Here is an 18,351-nt window from a genome sequence, read left to right on the forward strand (position 1 = left end):
TGTATATAAATGAATATCAATATGAATGTAAATGATGAAACATGATTTGAGTTAAAGCTGTCCATCATGTGTGAAATGATTATTCATGCAGTCAAGGCCAAAAATAGCACCATGCAGTCTAACATGTCAGTGGCTAATACATGCTCCCTACAGAAAGAATATTAGTAAAATCTTTGTAATTCTAATCCTTACCCTTTTTGTTTCTGAAGAAAATCAATGGCTAGTAAAAAATTACATGATCTGATTCTGAGGGCCTTTATGAACATTACTTTCTATGAAGTAATCTGCTTCTGAAAATTTATTTATATTCTGGCCAAGGATTTAATGCAAAATGAGATCTTGTAGGAAAAGTATTGTCTTTTAGGCTGAGTAACACCCAGCCTTCCCCTGGATGCTAGATTAACTAGACACCCGATTGTTCTGGCCAATTTGTGCTTAACGTATACCTGGGTGGAGAAACCATTTGAACACCCTTTCCTGGTGCCTGGAAGGGATGGGACATATCCTGGCACATGACAGAAGTGGGTAACTGTGGTAAATGGCAACCTGCTGTGAGGAGTTACTCAAATACTGTGGGAATGAAGATATCTGGGATCCTTATTTCTATCCTACACCCGTAGAGTGGCTGGAAACATCACTGTCCTAGCTGTGTGCAAGTTGCTTGGTAGGAATTCAACCTGTTACTGTGGTGCTTTATCATTGCACTTGTGTAAACACCCGTGTTGTGATGTAACGTTAACATCACTGCAAGTGGCAGTGAATAAACCAAAGGATCTGACTACCCTTCTGTTAGTTCCTTATTTGATTTTGCAGTTTGTTTGTTTTTTTTTTAAATGAATGCTATTTAAACTGTTTAAAGTAGTACATTCAGGGTAGGGATGGCATGCTCAATGTAGAAGGTAGCTATAGGAAATTACTTCCATGACATAAATAAGGTATTCATACAGTCATTGCTTATGGATGTAATTGTTCTGTTTAAAAGGTCCTGTATACTAGTCTGTGCAGTGCACATTTAGCAAGTTTGCTACTATATAGATGAATTAAGTATATACAGTAAGTCAAGGTCTGGAAGTATAGTGTCTGCTGCATCAACAGGAGTTATGCAGCATAGGCTCAGCATATGCTTCTAAGTGCCTTCTAAGAAGTGTCAGTCCTCCTGGAAAAATGAATCCATGCATGTATTGGAGCAGTGCCTAGGATCTGTATATGAGATATATATCTGGAGTGACAGTATGTTAGTTCCAAACAGCCTAGCAGAAAGACTGCTTTAATGTAAAGTATCTTCCACGTTCTACCTGTATAAAATTTTCAGGTGTAAAAAGAGGACCTAACAAGAAGTCAGGAGGTGTAATTTTGATAAACACAGTTTCAAGGTTTTGCTAAACGTAGAGCAGGTGCAAGCTCCTCTTCCGCTATAACATGTATCTTGCAGAGCAAGAAAACCCGGAACTGATCTATTTAATTTCCTGCATCTGTAGGATGTTGTCCCCTGTGGTGGTATGCTACTTGCTTTTTGTGTCAATAGCACTTACTAGTCTTTGGAGGGAATCTGAAAGATTTGTATAGAGAACAAACTAAACTCTTCTTAAATATATTTTATAATTAAGAGCACTCCCTTTTCACCCAAGTTGGTCTTTTACTCACTTGTATTTTGACAGGTGCAGTCAGGTGCATTATTTTCTCTAATTTATCTCTGTTTATTAAGGTGTCCTGCTTATAATAGTATTTTTAATAACAAGAGCTAAACAGGAAACTAAAACCATATTTCAAGCTTCTAAATAATAGACAACTTAGTTTTTCATTCTGTTTGTGCCTTCCATTCTGTGTGTCATTTTAGTTTGTGTTTGCACCTTCATTGATGATACTACAATGAATTGGTTTTAAAAATTCCTGGTTTAGGGAGTTTATATAGTTCAAGTCTTAATTTAGTACTTTGCTTTCATTATTTAAATATGAACTACAGCTAAATTAAGGAACAAATAGAGTTGGCTTGCTAGAAAAATCAAAACCTTGCAGGAAGCCTATTTTCAGACTTCATGAGGGTTATTACAAATGATGCAGGCATTCACCAAGAATGGCATGGTTTCAGGAAATTATTTCTTCTGTTGATCCTTTATTTCATCATTTTGATGGACGACACAATGTTGGTTTATATGCATTTGTTTTTATCTGTAGGCCTCAAATCACCTTGCAGAGATTGGAATGACTGAAAACAGATTTCAGTAAATGTTGATTGTTTCAACATATTGGTAAACTTGATAATGTTACACGTTCTGTTTGACGGCCTGAGTAAGACATACATGTCTTGCTGGACTTCTGTGCAGGGATGAATTTCCCCTTGGGCAAGGAAGAGTCCTTACCTTTAAGCACTTGATACTCCCACGTTGGGTGGTGCTTGACAGAGCTATTTGGGAACTTGGCAGTGTGCAAGTTTTTAACTGGTCTGGAATGAACTCTAGTATATGCTGTTAAGTGTGCAGACCAAGGTCTGAATTAAGAGTATGTGATTTCTGACTCTTGTGTCAAACTGCAGCAGATGAAATGGCAAAGAAATTACCCATGGCAGATCTGGGAAGCTACAATAAGGGAACTACAACGAAAGACTTAATTTTGATAAATAAATATTAACTGTTGTTTAAAGCCTCTATCCCTTCCAAGATGTACTTGTTCAGCCTGCTCCTCTAAGTAGTACGTACAGATTTGCAAATCATTTCAAGTGCAGTAACCTCTCCCTCCTATACAAAGTCTAAAAGTTCTGGTAACTGGTACACACATAAGCCCAAGCATTGACTGAGCTCATCTTTAGTTTCAGTGGTAGAGGAGTATATTTCTAGAATGTAAAAACAAATCCTTGGTCTAATCGGTGTCACCTGCAACAATCACCTGTATGTGATTGTTCCTGTTGTGCGTAAGTCCTGTAACAGGTTCACAGTAAAGCACATCTTGGTTTTGAAAACCTTGCTGTCCTTGAGGACCATTGTTTCAACATGCTGCCATTCCTCCTGTTCCCTTCCTGCATCTTCTAGACTATCCTCTCCTACTTGGCATGAGCAGGATGGATATTTGCAGCTCATCAGTTTAGCTGGAGGAATATGCACTTTATGCTTTTGGACCACTTGTGAGTTAAATCTTTTTAAAGAGGGTAGGTGTCATGGGATTCTTTGCAGGTACCAGGGTTCCATTTGTTTTGCCTTCCAGGCCTATAGCATTGTCTGACTGTTTCTTGTCCTCCCCACTGTCAGCTTAAGGGCTGCTGCTATGCCAGCATTCTGCAGAATACATTATTGAACCAGGCGTGTACTCTGTTTTCAGTCTTGCTCAGCTACTGTAAACTCTAAAGGCACTTTGAATTCCCTGGTGAAACCAGTCATAGTTTTCCCTTTATTCAGCAAAGCCATGCAGAGAAGAATGATTCAACATAATAGCATGCTTATTATTATTGTCAAATCTGGCCACTATTCTACTCTTGCTGAATTTTAATGAAAAACTCTTAGATAATTTTATTAACAAGCATTTCAGTCTGGCACTTCATTTATAACAGGCTATCAATGTTTAGTTCATTCTTCAGTAGAAGAGAAGGACTATTACAATTCTGAAGTTTGAGTATTGCTGACTCTCCAGCTAAGAGAGACTCTCCAACTAACAGAGGGTCCAACTCTCCAGTTGTTTGCTAACACTTAAGATTTTATAGAGGTTTATGACTCATATCAAGAGTAGCTTAAGAAATTTCAATAGTTCTTAATTATTATGTGTATACTATTTTTACCACAAGAGGTTGCTGTATCCCTACAGCTTATTCAGGTTCTGCCAGCTGAGCTAGCCTCAGAAAACACAGCTATTTTCTTACAAGGAAGTATATTTTAATCTGTTGAAAAAGTTTCAAAGAAAAAAATAATAGATTAGTTTATGAAAGCATCATTTGGTATTTCACAGAGGACATGACTCCCTAGAAGCTGTAAAAATACAAAGGGCATAATTTGATGGTAACAAAAAGTGGTATCTGATTCCTTCTCCTTCCTACATTCTCTGTGTTCACAGCTGTAATCAATTACAGATGAAACATAGAACAAGGAATAGGGTAAAGTGCATACTGTATTGGTATCAGGTAAATTTACATAGTTAATTAAGATTTGCTGGTTTTGTAGATGCTTTCATTATGTTTCTAAACGTGGTTACTTCAGAACAAATTCATTGTTTCATTTACCAGGCAACACTGAAAAGTTGGATACAGCATTTCATATTCCACAGTCAGGTATAAAGGGTTGAAATTTCTGAAACTGACTTGATTTATACACAGTGCTTTTCTCTTGTATTTTGGGTTTACTAATGGTGATTAATTCAGAAGTTATTTTTATGTAAAGGAATGATTAAGACTTTTCCTAAGCTATTATAAAAAATGTTTTATATAATAGCCATCATTTTAGTTGCACAATATGCATTTACTGTATACTGAAATAGAACAGTCACTAAAATGAAGATTGACTTTAAAATTTAAATCCAACCTTCTACTTTCATTGTTCATAACTTTCTTAAATTCTTTGAGTTTAAATTTTCCATATTTGGTATGTTTTTTCAAAGTTAAAGAATTGGAGCAAACTCTGAGCTATCTTTAAGCTACGCAAGCCTGAAATGTTTGTTCTTTATACGTTACTATCAAGAAAGGTCAGAAACAATGAAAAGCAAGATTATCTATTAAAAATCCAGCTGAAATTGAAAACTTCTAACTTGGTTTATTCTATGGATCTCAGCCTTAAAAAGTAAAACAAGTCAAAAAGCCAAATTTAGAATGAGATGATTTTGTTGGAGCTGTTCACAGATGTCCGTCAGAGATGGGTAGGCATATAATTGCTTGTCTGCATTGTGTATGCGTTTGAACTCTTCCATACAAAAGTCTTTTGAGGTTTCTAAAGAGACTACTTTAACATGTTATGAAGAGCCCTCCAATTATGTTGAAAACTCTAGCTGCTAGTCCTTTAGTAGCAGCCTAAAATTGGCCTTGGTACCTTGACTTGTAATGAAGAAAAAGAAAGAAGAAGGGGGTTGAGGAGAGTGGCAGACTGTCCCAAAGCTCTGCAGGCCTTGGCTGTAAGGAATTTAGAAATTTGGATGGCAAAATTGGATATACTGCATGCATGTGCTTTTTTAAATGCATATACTGTTCTAAACTAATAAGCTCACACTTCACAAACTGAAGAACTTGGAAGTTTGAAGCTAGTAGGGATGGTAGAATGATAAGGAATTCAGAATTTTTTTTATTTATTTTTTTTTAATCAAGGCTACTTTTCCTTTCACGATGAGCAACAAGGACTACTCACCTCTGATATTTTCCCTAGCACACTTACAACCTTTCAGTAGCCTGGTGTATGCATTGTGCCTTCAAACACTGCCAGTGACACACAAATTGTTTTGCTTTTATGGCTCACTGATTGAAAGCAAATTATCATTTAAAGAACAGTCCTTGATATTTGTAACAACAGTGTGGAAGAACACTGTTTTCACTATGCTTTGCTTTCAGCTTGGTGGGGCAAAAAGAAATGTGTGTTTGTGAGAAGGACGTCAGTAGCACTCATGTTTTCAACAGTGTGCTCACAGAGCTGAACTGTAACAACCAAAGAACTCTATTAGGCCTCTTTTGAGACAGTCTTTCCCAACAGAATCTTCAGAAAAATAAATTAATACTGTATGTCAGACCTATTGTCACAGGACTATAAAGAAAAAATACACTAGTGAAACAGCACAAATTACTAGCCATAAGTACAGCTCTCCTTACTTCCATGACTGTTTTCATCAGACAGATGTTTCTAGTGCTTTCAGCTTTTCAAGACATTAATTGGTTATTTTTTAAAATTTCTTTTGTTACATCCTGGGGACTGCCAAAGTATAAGGTGTTACAAGGCATTATTTCCTACAAATCAAAATAATTTTTTTCCCTTGAAACTGTTACTGCGTTCAGTATTTTCTACATAGGGATCCATTTCCAGACAAATACTGTTAGTAGTTCTTCAATATAAAGCATGTGTCGCTTATTCTATGATTTAGGTTGGAGCACATAATTCATATATGGTAAGCTTCTCATAAACTTTATGATCGGAAAACTTTTTTCCACTTTCTAAAGTGCATTTTTTGAACTGGTGCTCTATGCTAAATAAATACACTAAAATAAAAAAAGCAAACAACAAAAGACTAAAAAACCCCAAACAAACCCAAACCCTGCCCTTCGCACCAGTTTATAGTAGTTATTTTGGTACAGGGAAGGAACGGGAGGGAGCCTCAGTGGCAAAGAAGAAATGCTAGCTTATCTCAGATTGGTCTTTAGGACATGTTACTAGTGTCTTCTTCCTGCTGCCTTCTTTTGCAGCAATTTTGCTTCCACCATTATATTCTATCATCATACTGTATTTTTTTTCTTCAAATGACTCTGTAAAGAAATTGGAATGCTTGAGTGTAGATAGATGAATTGTCATAGAAGGAGCAGAGATACAGGAGAACCTAAGGAGATAAAAGGTCTTAATCATTGGGCCAATTATTCTTTCAGAAAAGTGTATATACAGTTTTCACTTATTTAAGTGGTTTATGTGTTAATACATATAAAAAGCTAATTTTGGCACACACAATCCATAGGCAGTCTAGGTAGCCAAATCATCACTTAAAAATCCATGTGTGTCATGTAAAAGATTCCCTAGTTCAGACCTTTAAATGTTTCAGATCATTAGTTCTAATTTCTTAGCATCTAGATATTTTCGTGCATAGGCAATGAGTAACTGCTCACTCATTTTCAATAACTGCCTTGAAAGCTGCCTAAGAGAAATACTGAATGAACAAGAGTTCTCGTAAGCGTAGGGATTTGTCCTGTGGTTTCTTGGATTTCAAGCAGGAGGCTACATAAAGTGCACTAACATTTCCACCCTACATTTTCCGCTAAATTGATTGCTTGTTTTGTTGTTGTTTCCTATAACCAAGGGTAATTTTTTTAAATACTCAGTCTGTTGTGTTCCCTTAAAAGATTGCCTGATGTTAATTAGTTCTATTGCTGAAAGTGAGACAATATATTATGAATATGATTTCTCTAATTAGTAGCCTTTATCAATATTACAAATATCAGTGGCTCCTTAGGAGTTCAGAGGTGTGACCATGCTGCAGATTACCTGTAGAAGCAAGGCTAGAATCCAAATTCTGCTTGTTCTGAAACTACAAGACCTGCTTTTGGTGTCAAGTAGAATCTTAATTACCTGCTAACGTTACTGGGACCTGCAATACACTATTCAGCTATTCTGTTTCTCCTATAACTGCCTCTCTCTCAGTTCATATGACTGTAGACTACTGGTGTAGATACACGTTTGAAGAGATGTATACTAGGTTTTGTTCCTCATGCTGCATGTATGCAGTTGGCTGTCTTTTTGAGCAGTGCCTATGTATGTGTTCATGACCCATTACATCTGCCTGGATTGAGTAACATTTCTTTTGTTATTCCAAAATTTACTACCCATCTCTTGCTGTTTTTCTGATTCACTGGAGCAGCAGAAAAGGCAGTCTCCCACACAGCCTCCAAAAATACATGCAAAAGTTAAAAAAGGAATTAGTGCTTATCTGCAGATAAAATAGAAAACTTGTTGGGTAACTTAGATCTAATGTCGCAAATCTTTACCTGTGACTTAAAATTGCTTTAGCACACTGTGTTAGTTGTCAGTCTAGCTTCTGTAGTGAGGTAGGAGATGGACTAATTATGTTTTTCTTTCTTTTCTAAGCAGCATCTGTTTTTGTGTCATGAAGCTATATGGATTCTGGCTAAAAAGTAATATTTAAACAGAAAATCGTTCAGGTATAAGCATATATTCACAGAATAAGTCCCTGCCCCCTTCACTGTGACTTTAGAAGAGCAATTCCTAAAATGATAAGGCTTACTTGTTGTCCTACCTCCCTACGCCTTTCAGAAGTGTACTCCTGACAGACAGACAAGAAAACAGGATTGCTAATGCCGAGTTCTCCAAGCTGCTGTCTGTAAGACCAGACCTTACACTGAGGTAACTTTCCAATAATTTTTTTAAAAAGTACATAATGGAAGGAGTTGGGAATAGGTGGACAGAATGGAAGCAAAGCATAGGGAAGGACAATAATGAAATTGAGCTGGAAAACAGTGGACAGGAAAGAGCACAGGGAACAAATTATTAATGGAAGCAATTGCAATAAATGTAAGGGCATTTGGAATATTTTAGTTGATACTGCTGATTATTATCTTTTACTATTTATGCTATTAACACTTTTACAAAGTAGCATCTATGCCTAAGGGAGCTGTTGACAAACAAGTATCCTAAGAGATTAAACATCACAAATACGGTAAGTTCTATGTGTTATCAGTGAAATTACTGAGGCTGTGTACAGAATCTGCTGTGGACAGCAACTGCAAGACCTAAGTTGGTGCATGTCGTGATCATAAAGTAGTTTGACATAGGTGGTGTTTGCAACTTGATATTAAGCTTCACTTTTGTTTTGCCCCGTAAAGCCATGTGACCGACTTCTAGTCTGGTTTCATAGGGAAAACAGGCCTATATGTAATACCTGTGTGCATACCTAGTTGTTCCCCTTCCTCTCTTTCCCCACTAGCTTTGCAACCAGTTGGTTCATTTCAAGTAAAATCGACTGAGAATAATACTTCAATGAAATGGTGTTAGTGGAAAACAGGTCACCAAGTTGAGACTACCTCCTACTATTCTCCCACTATGCGAAGGTGGCATCACAAACAAAAGCAGACTGAGACATCAGGTAACTGCATACTGGATAGACATTATGAATGCTACTTTTACAGACAAAAAACATAAATCAGAACTTAGACGTTCTTAGACATCTGCAAATCCAGCAGTCACAAAGCTATTGAATATAAGGTGGTGTTCATTCTACTAGTTGTAGAACAAGTTGTTTTCTTAAAATCAGTAAATTGAGAATTTTCTACCAAATTATTATTTTGCATGAGAATTAATCTGACAGGATAAAAGCAGTTACATTGAAAGGAAGTTCTTAAAATTTACAAAATCATCTTCTTTGAAGGAGCCCTCCAAAACCAAGAATTGAAATAGTAGAAAAAGCTTTTGAAACTACTAGAAGTTTGTGTGGTAAGCATGAGACTGAGGACAGCCATAACCTTTGTGAGAAGGAAAAAAAAGGAAGAGCTGAAGAGCGTTTCAGTGGCTGGGAATGGACAAATCATCTGAACAAATGAGTGGAGGGAGTAGAGGGCAGAACAGTTAAAGCAGAAAAACAGCTGTGGGCTAAATTCTTCCTAAAAGGAAGCTACTGATGAGAGCAAAAATCTTTATGTTGCTGGTATTGAAAGCATTGCTCTGTTGAGACAAATAGGGAAGCACTAAAATCAAGCCCTAGTTAAAAATATTTTGATTCTGAGCTTTCCTGTGGAACAGCAGGACCTAAATCCAATTGACAGTAAATACTATTTCAAAACTTCTGTGTTTGTATACAGAGGAAAAGGGAGTGAGCAATGGACCTGATGAGGAATAGATCCCAGAATGGTGGAGTCATAGCTCAGTTTTTTGTCTCAGATTTCAGAGACCCAGACAAAATAGTAAGAGGCTGCCAGAACGAAGACATTTCCTCTGAGAGAAAATTCCTTTCTTCCTAGACGTATGCCTCACCACATAGGCAAAACGGAGGGAAGAGAATGCAATGAAGAAGGTTCTCCACCAGAAGAAAGAAAAGCTGCTGGCTGAGTTGCACACAGCATCCTACCCTTGTTTTTGGGACAAGTCTTCAGCTACTAAGCTGCTGAAGTCGCAATGAAAGAAGGGTAAGATAACTAACTGCTCTGCTGTTGTAACCCTGAGAGGCTTTGTCTCCATGTTACTGTGCTCCTCTAATACCATACAAGGCAATCATGTCAGATGTTCTTGAGAGGGTGCTCTTCTTGTATATAAGCCTGTAACTTGTTTCTGAACACATATATGGATTCTCTTTTATATCCCTTACAGGCACATTGAAAGATGCTCTGTGAAATATGTGCATAGTGTAGAAAATGTTCTAGAATACTCTGGTACTGTAATAATGAATTTGCAGTTAAATTCAGATTTAGTTTTTAATGCTTTTAGTTTTTCAGATTACATATGAAAACAAATAATAGTTTGTCCAGCAAACCCTTACTATTATTTATAAATGTATTTTGGATTGTCCCTACATTTTCCTTTTTTGGTGTGAGAAGGACTCATTTTGTAATTAATTATGTGAAACTATTGTAGAAATTGTGTAGGGAGGCTAAGCACTTAGGCTTCTATATGGGGAATAGCTGGAGTATTGGACATTTGGGGTGGGAAAGGCAAGCAGTTTGAGGTTGGGAGAGAAAAACACATCAGATGAGTAATTCTGCTAACATTATCAACTGTTGTGCTCATAATGATGGCATTCAAACCATTACTGCTAAACCTGTCTTAATACTTAAAAAACTCTTTAAACCCATTAATGTGAGATGGTTATCTAAATGTTAAAAAAACCCAGCTAGAGACAATGCTCTGTAGTGGCTACTTTGATATAGCTCCTTGGAGTTACCACGGGTAGCATTGACCTCAGTCAGGTGCACTGAAGTAAAAATATCGGTACCTCATTTTCTTTCTCCTAAGCCCCTTTTGAGCCATCTTGTTCAGGAACTAAGTATTTTAACACTCTTACTGCTAGGCATCATCTTCAGCCTTCAGATCATTTTTGCGGTTCTCTTCTGCACTCTAATTTTTTAGTACCTGGGAAAGTATGGATAGAGAGACTGGAAACGGTGTTCCACTGCTGGCTTTACCAAAGCTGTATTCAGAGGTAATACCACCTCTCTGCATGTGTTCGCTAATCCCTTGTTTATACAGGCAAAGGATGCACTAGCTTTTTTGGTGCAGCAACATTCGTGTTGCATGGCTTTACTGTTAGAGCCCCAAATCCTTTCAAAGCTGCTGCTTTCCAGGGCGCGGTATGTCCCCTTCTGTATCGCGGGCAGGGGCCACATTCCTTGTTCCTAAATGTGCCGTTTCCAGTCTGGCTGTTGTAAATGCCTTGCATGGCCCAGCTTGGCAAGTCGTTTGGCTGAGTGTGAGGGATCTTCTCTCGTTATTGTTTACATCCCACCCATCCTTTTGTCCTTTGCAGCTCTTACACGCAACGAAGTAATTATTTTCAGGTTACGGATCACAAAGGCCGAGTTATTTGAAGTGCGATCACCACACTTGCACCCTCTGGGACACGGGCCTTCTGCGTGGCCTCCCACCCGCGCCGGTGGTGGGGCTGGCTCCCCGGGGCCGGGTCCCCTTCGGAGCAGAAGTCCCACAGACCCGAGTGGCGCTTGTGAGTTTTCGCAGCCTGGTTGCGCTCTTCGACATCCAAGCAAACTGGAAGGAAGCGCGATAAACAGGCTGCAAGGACGAGCAGGTGTTGAGGGGTTTCGAGCAGCGTCCGCCTGAGGCAGTGCAACAGGCTGGCGGGCCCGAGTCCCGGCCTTGCGGAGCCGCGGCAGCTGAGGCGATTTTAGCGCCTCTCGAGGAAGTTTTTTTTCTGGGGGCTGAACCGCTCGCCTTCGGCGGAACGCGGCCTTTCCCGGGGCTGCCCCCACTCCCCCCCACAGGCGGCGGAGGGCGGGCACCGCCCGGGCGCGCCCCTCTACCCTCGCCGCCGCCTGAGGAGCCCCGGGCGGCGCGCAGCGGTCCCGTGAGCCGCGGAGTGCCGGCGCGGGGCCGTGCTGAGGCGGCTGCGGGACCTGCCCCGCGGCCCGGCCCGGCCCGGCCCGGCCCGGCTCGGCTCGGCTCGGCTCGGCTCCGCCCCGCCGCTCCCCGCCCCCGCGGAGCCGGTCCTGCGGAGGGGCGGCCGCGGGTGGTGCGCGGGGCGGGGACTGCCGCCGCCTGCTCCCAGTGAGCTCATCCCGCCGACGCGCCTGCCCGGCCGCGGAGGAGCCCTGCCTGGGCCGCGCCGCGCTGCAGGAACCCTGCTTGGGCGAGGGGGGCCGGGCCCCGCGGGCGGAGGTAAGCCCTCCCTGCCGCCGCCGTCGCCTCCTCCTGTCCGCCGGTGCTTGCGGGGCGCGCCCTTCGCCCGGCCTCTCCGGAGGGCTGCGCGGGGGCTCGGCGGGAGCGGAGGCGCGAGTGAAAACTTTCTGGCGGAGGAGCGTGTACGGGCATGTCGTGCGGCCGCGCCCGGCGGACACGGGGCGGGGGCCGAGGCCGCGGGGGCCGAGGCCGAGGCGGCCGGCGGGGCTGAGGCGGCGCCTGCCCCCGTGCCGGCGCGGCGGGGCCTGGGCCGTGGCCGGGGCCGTGGCCGTGGCCGGCACAGGTGGGGGCAGGGCAGGGTACGGTAGGGCAGGGAGGAGCGCGGACAGGCGCGGCCCGAGGGGGCCGGAGGGTCCGGGGGCGGCCGGCACGGGGTTGGCTGGGGCTGGGGCCGGGGCCGGGGGTCCGGGGCCCGGGGCTGGCGGGGCGGGCGCTCCCGTAGGGGCGAGGCCTGGCGCTGCCTGCGCGGCCGGGATTTCCGCCTCCCCCGCGCACACACACACACGCACTCACGTTTCTGTGACTAGTACGGCTTTCCTTCCTCTATTAGCGGAGGTTCTGGAAGAAAACGGTCTTGCTCTCGGGAAAGCTTGATTTCTTTGTGGTTACTTGCTTTTGCTAGTAAAATGCGAAGACGACCCTGCTAAGAACAGGAAATGTGCCGCGACTGTCTCGTTAATAGTATGGCAGCGAAAGTTAACGTGTATGGCAAGGATAGCCGTGCGTTATTAAGTCCGGTCTGCGGGAGATTCTGTGTTCTGGGCGGTGTTGGCAAGAAGGGAGATGTTCAGCTATTTACCTGCGTAGACCCGAATGGAGCGTTTGTGGGCATGTGTGTATCCCGTGGTGATGACCTTGTTCTGACTACTAAAATAGAAGGTCCTGCCCTTGTGGTCGTCAGCGTCGCCTGCTATGCTCTCAAGAATAAAATGATAAAACGATAATTTGATTTGTCTTTTAATATGTCAGCTACTAATAATGTATAGTAACCGTGTATTTTACAGCATACTTTCTAAAGCTTTCTGATTTCTCAGTAGTGTTGTTTCAGTTACTTGTTTGCCCTAGCGTCATAATGCATATTTATTGGACACAGAGTAAACTGGGTCTTAAACGATTGTTCTCAAAAATAGAATGTAACTGGAGACACCTTTCTGTGAGGATGAGCCTTGAGGGGGAAGAAAATGGGTTTAGATATGCTTCAGTGTGATACTGTGTGGGTCCCCTCAACCCTGTTCTTTGCTTTGTACCCACCTCCTTTTCCCCCTCTGTGACAATGTGAAAGTGGCACTTGTCTGGTCTGGTTCAGAGGTTATGTTTTCTGACTGATGAAGCAAACGCTACTTTACCATTTGGAAAGCTAACAGTTGGGGATGTGGGAGGGTTGCTTTGGGTTTCTGTCATTGCTGGGTGTAAAACAGTTTGCAAGAGGTGTACTGGTTTAGAGTATGTTACATGTTTTATTCAGCCAGGCTACTTCAGAGTTTTGCAGGATTATTCAGTACAAGCGAAAGTCCTGTATTAGCTCATATTTTTGATAGCTGTTGCTTAAAAATAGCCTGATGCTTATGATATTAAAAATACCAGGGAATAAGGCAAATAAATGTGATACCTTGGATCCTACAGACTTTCTTGCCACTGTAGTTTGCTATGCAGCTGCCAAAAATGAACCTTTCCCATTTGTTCTGCTCTGACAGTTAAGCGCTGGAAAAATAGCATTATTAAATAATGCTAGTAAACAAGGTAAGCACAAACACAATTTATTTTTGCTATTGCTAGGGCAGTGTGTTTAGAACTTCATTTACATGGATGCTCTAAAGTGCTGGCTGTCTTGCTTTCTCGGTTTAGCTAACCATTGGAATGTCCAAATGGTGATGAATTATGTCAGCTTTAGAGCCAAAACATATTTGGTTCAGGGCCAAAGTTGCTCAGCTTCCCATAACAGTCTGTAGGAAAAAAGACATTTTGTGTGTCTAACCACAGTCCTGAAGTTGACGCCATAGCAACTTTGTGATCTGAGTATATACTTCTGAAGACAGCTAAGCAGTATTAGCAGAGGTGTTCTGTTTTTCTTTAGCTGAACTTCTTACTGTCATCAAGATTAAACTTTTCTTTGAAGATGAAAGATTAATCAGCAAGCCTTCAAACTCGTGTGTGTGTAAGAACATCAGCCTGATCTGTTGGTTATTTGTAATGACACCCATAAACATCTGTAAGTTGCAGTTTATATTAATGGCTTTAAAATTAAGATTTTTTTTTTCTGTAGAGATGCTGTTTTGACTAAAAATTGGTATTTCAGGCTCTAGATCTAGGAGCTTGATCTTCATGTTTTCCAGAACAACAGAGAAAGGTCAGCTCTGGGTTTTGTGTGTGCGTAAAGTTTGAGAAAACTGTGTTAGTTCATGTCTTTCGGTTGCTTTCAGCTCCCAAGACTTAACATGGAAGTTGGAGAGTTTGTTTATCACAAAGCTGTGGCGATGGACAAAGGGAAAAAAAAGCATATGGCCTAACAAATGTATAAGGTCTTATTTTTAAAAAATATGTTTGTGTATAGGAGGTACCGCTGTTAGAAAACTGACTTCTGAGTAATAAGTAAGGCATAGTATAACACCAAACTGAAAAAAAACCAAAAGCAAGCACTGAAACAGTCTGTGATCCTCACTGTATTTGGTTTTGTATTTAACTTTTTTAGTTTGAAAAGTGCCCTGTTTAAAAAACAAAAAAACCCTCAAAAACTAAAAAAGGAAAAAAAAAAAGTTGTTTTGGTGGGACCTCAAACTCTCTGATCTTGTCCTGAAGGGAAGTAAATAAAGGGATCAGTTGCTCATTAATACAAAATATCTATTGTGTGGCCTAATATTAATGTGTCTACTTCCTATGCTCTCTCTTACTGCCTTCTCCTTTTAAAATTGTTTAGCATGACTGATTAAATCCTTCAGTATTCATTGTATTTAGGAAATTCTATAAGGATATATCAGCATGCTTACCTGATTAGATTATTTATCTACATATAAAATATGCTACAGAGATCGTGAGATGCTCTCTGTTCTGTATTTAGCCTCACCATATAGCTTTAAGATTCTAGTGCAGCATACCTTTCCTGCTTACTTAGGGTGGAGACAATTTTGAGCAGCGAGAGTCTGAACTGGAACACAGGTTTTCTGCCATCCAGTTTTGTGCTTCAGCAAAATAGCGTGCTTTTGATCTCCTTGTGATAGCTAAAATGTCCTGTTGCTTTCCTGCTCCTGCCCCCGGCTTTCAGCTTCATAAAGAGACTAATCCTTCAGAGTTTTCTCTGTAGTTATTTCAGGTTTCTGTGCTGTATAGGTGATACATCACTGTATAGACTTCTTTTTCATCCATCCTTGTCACTCCTGCATCTTGAAATATATGCATTGTAGTTCATGTTAATGTAGTGACTTTAACTTTGTAAAGGCCTGGTTCTCTTGCCATGTTTTGGGAATTCTGTTTTTGTTTCCTCCCCTCCACTCACTGAGAGGAGGCCTGTTAAGCTGTAGGCTTAATCTGTAAAGGCACTGTGGTACTGTAATATTAAACTTTGTGATATCTTAACTTCAGTGCTTGGCCTCCCTGTATAATGTATGGAGATGCTCCTGTGCCTAGGTAGTATTCATAAGAGTCTGGAAGCAGAAGGCCAGGTAACAAAAAGTGTCTTACTAGAGTTAGTTCTCCGTTGCATGACTAGGAGTAGTTGCTGGAATATGTACTTTATTTCCTGAGGTAGTGCTGTCTCCAATTTAGTATTTCATTTACTTTCTTTTCTCTTCTTGATCTGGAATAATAATTTCTAATGAGGGTGCCAGTTTGAAAACAGAAGTTCCGCTAGTTTGTTGGATGAAATGCCTTGCAGACCAGCCAGCTTGCCAGATTTGAAGTGTCTCCTCATCAGTGTCTTGTCGTGTGGGATGTCAGTTCTTAAGTGTTCGCAGAGAACAGTTTGCTAGGTTTCATAGACTACATAGTGCTTTCAGTTTGAGAATCTCGCTGGGTCTTAAAGAGGGATCAGTTCAGCGATCTCAGTAAATGAGTTCTTTGCATAGCCATTAGCAGAAATTTAGATGTCTTTGAGGTCAAATCAAGAGCTGGTTTTAGGATCTTGATGTTGTTGAAGTTGGTGGCAATGTTCAATAGATTATTGCAGATTTGACCTTTTTCTGTAAATACTCTGTGTCAACAGGTGTAGGGGTTATGGGTTTTTAGTGTTTGCATGGTGACTTATTTGGTGAAGTATTTCTTGGGCACTTCTGCGATCCAGATGACCAGAATAATTTTGGGAACAGGGCTGATCTTGAAGTCACCTAATTCTTCCTCGTGTGCCTTGGTGAATTCAGCTGTATCTAGATGTGTATGAAATTGTAAAACTAGATGCAACTTAGCATTCTAGTGATCTTAAATATTGTAACCACAGAAGGTACAAAGCTACAGATAGGTATTTTTGAATCTCTCTGTGCATTTTTTTTTAATCAGCTGCCTTAAATTCATGGTGTTGCTTTAAAGTTAGAACTTGTGAATTATCAATAAATGCGGATTCCCATGTTTTAGATTTCTGAAATACAGGGTGGCATTAAAAGAGAAGAAACTCCATAGCCTCTGGTAGAATTGTTCACAGTCTCATTTTGGCCCGCAGTAGAATTTCTCCTCTGATTAGTGATCCAAGTATTACTCAAATTTAACACTTTTTTTTTTTTTTTTTTTTTTTTTAAGAAAAAAATGCATTGTATTCCAGCATTGTAAGAATTAACCTGTCAAAGAAAAGCGCGCAAGATGCATGTATGACACATACTGCATTGCAGGGGAAGTGAAACAGTTGTACTGGTGGAGTAGGAATGGCCTGTGTGGGTGGTCTCAAGGAGCCACATCTGCAAACGCATCTTGGGACAGTGGTGGTCGTGACTGGAGTCAGTAACTTGAATGTTCAGCCTCCTTCACTTCAAGTTGTTTCTTACCTTTTCCCTTCTACGTGCGTATTCCCCCTATCTAGCTCAGACAAATCTGTAATTAAAATATTCAAGAATTAGCATGTTTGTAACAAAGTCTGAAGACTTTGTAAGGAGTCTTTTTTGGCTTAATCCAAGCTACTGCTGTGGTTAGTCCTCTAATTTGGAGAGCAAAGCATGCTTGGCCATAATGGGGAGCCTTGCCTTCTGGTTGAACTTCTGACTGCCTCTGTAAAGGTCACTCAATTTTACATACATTCATTGAATTAGCAACTGTTATTAGTGCTCCTGTTATCTGTACCTAGTGACATACAAAGTGCAGTTTCAGAAATGTGTAGGGTGAAAGGGTGAGGGGCTGCTACTTGTTTGCTGCGTATTTCATATATTTGATAATTAACAGCTTTAAAAACAAAGGTGCCTGTAAAATGTTTGCAGCATTGCATTGAAGTTGTGTATATGGTGCGGATTGGTTTTCTTGTTTTGTTTTTGCTTTGTTGGTGGGGTTTTTTTACTTGGTTTGTTGGTTTGGTTTTTTTTTTCTGTTTTGGCTTTTTTTTTAAGACTAGATCTTAGTCTTGGTTAAATTTAGATCCAGCAGGAGAGAAGCTGGAACTTGTTAGCAACACAGGAAACGCCCTGAAAGAAAAGCGTTTGATGTGTACATTTGTGTGTAAATGTGAACTCTGCAGCTATATGGCTGGAGTTAGACTGTGGGGAGCTCTGTTTAGTTTAGAATAGTTTCGCATCTTTAAATGTTGTGTTAGGTTCTGGTAGAACTTCGCTGCCATGTCGTTGATATAATTAAGTATTGATTGTTAAATATCTATGACTTGTCAAAAGTTGGTACTTTTAAGTGGGATTCAAAGCTATTGCACTTAAAATAGCTGAGGTGTTTAATTGCTGAAAAGACAGAGTCCAGATGAAACTGCTTCAGCTTTGCTTCATCCAGACAAATGTTAGAATTTGAGTAGTCTAAAGATTGTGCTTTTCTTCTTTCAGTCATTTACAATGAAACTAATCCATTTCTTTCTTAACATATGTCCTTTCCTTAGAATCTGTATTTCTGACTATACTTCAGCAAGTTAGGATTTGAAGAATGTACAAGTGAGAATAAATAGAAGCAAAATATGACCTTTGCTTTTTGAAACTTAAATGAGATGGAAGTTGCTAGAGAGTTTAATGTGTGGGTTGGTTTTGGTTCAGGCTTCGCTTTTTGCCTTTTTATTTTTGTGTGTGTGTGTGTGTGGTGGTGGTTTTGAATAAGAATGAATTTTGGAGGGAGGCTGTTTTTGTGTTTTACACCAGAAATGCCTTTGAGTTGAGTTGAGTATTTAGTTAATATGCTTCAAGGTTTGTTTTACACTGGGCTAAATTCCTAC

The 18,351-nt window shown here is 40.6% G+C and overlaps 1 protein-coding gene across 6 annotated transcripts in view; it reads left to right on the top strand.

Annotated features, from left to right (window-relative positions):
• The first annotated feature begins 9,781 nt into the window (after positions 1 to 9,781).
• The window catches only part of TANC1 (tetratricopeptide repeat, ankyrin repeat and coiled-coil containing 1), a 101,128-nt gene continuing 92,558 nt past the window's right edge, over positions 9,782 to 18,351 (top strand). For 2 of the 6 annotated variants that reach the window (XM_075029126.1, XM_075029128.1), the window contains exon 1: positions 11,905 to 11,996. The gene's annotated coding sequence lies outside the window, so the exon portion shown is untranslated. Of the gene's footprint in view, positions 9,797 to 11,869; positions 11,997 to 12,206; positions 12,301 to 18,351 lie in introns of those variants that run through there. The other 4 variants (XM_075029127.1, XM_075029131.1, XM_075029133.1 and 1 more) reach the window with 4 other exon arrangements.

This window comes from Buteo buteo, chromosome 5 (genome assembly GCF_964188355.1).
Source record: "Buteo buteo chromosome 5, bButBut1.hap1.1, whole genome shotgun sequence".
NCBI classification, from domain to species: domain Eukaryota; kingdom Metazoa; phylum Chordata; class Aves; order Accipitriformes; family Accipitridae; genus Buteo; species Buteo buteo.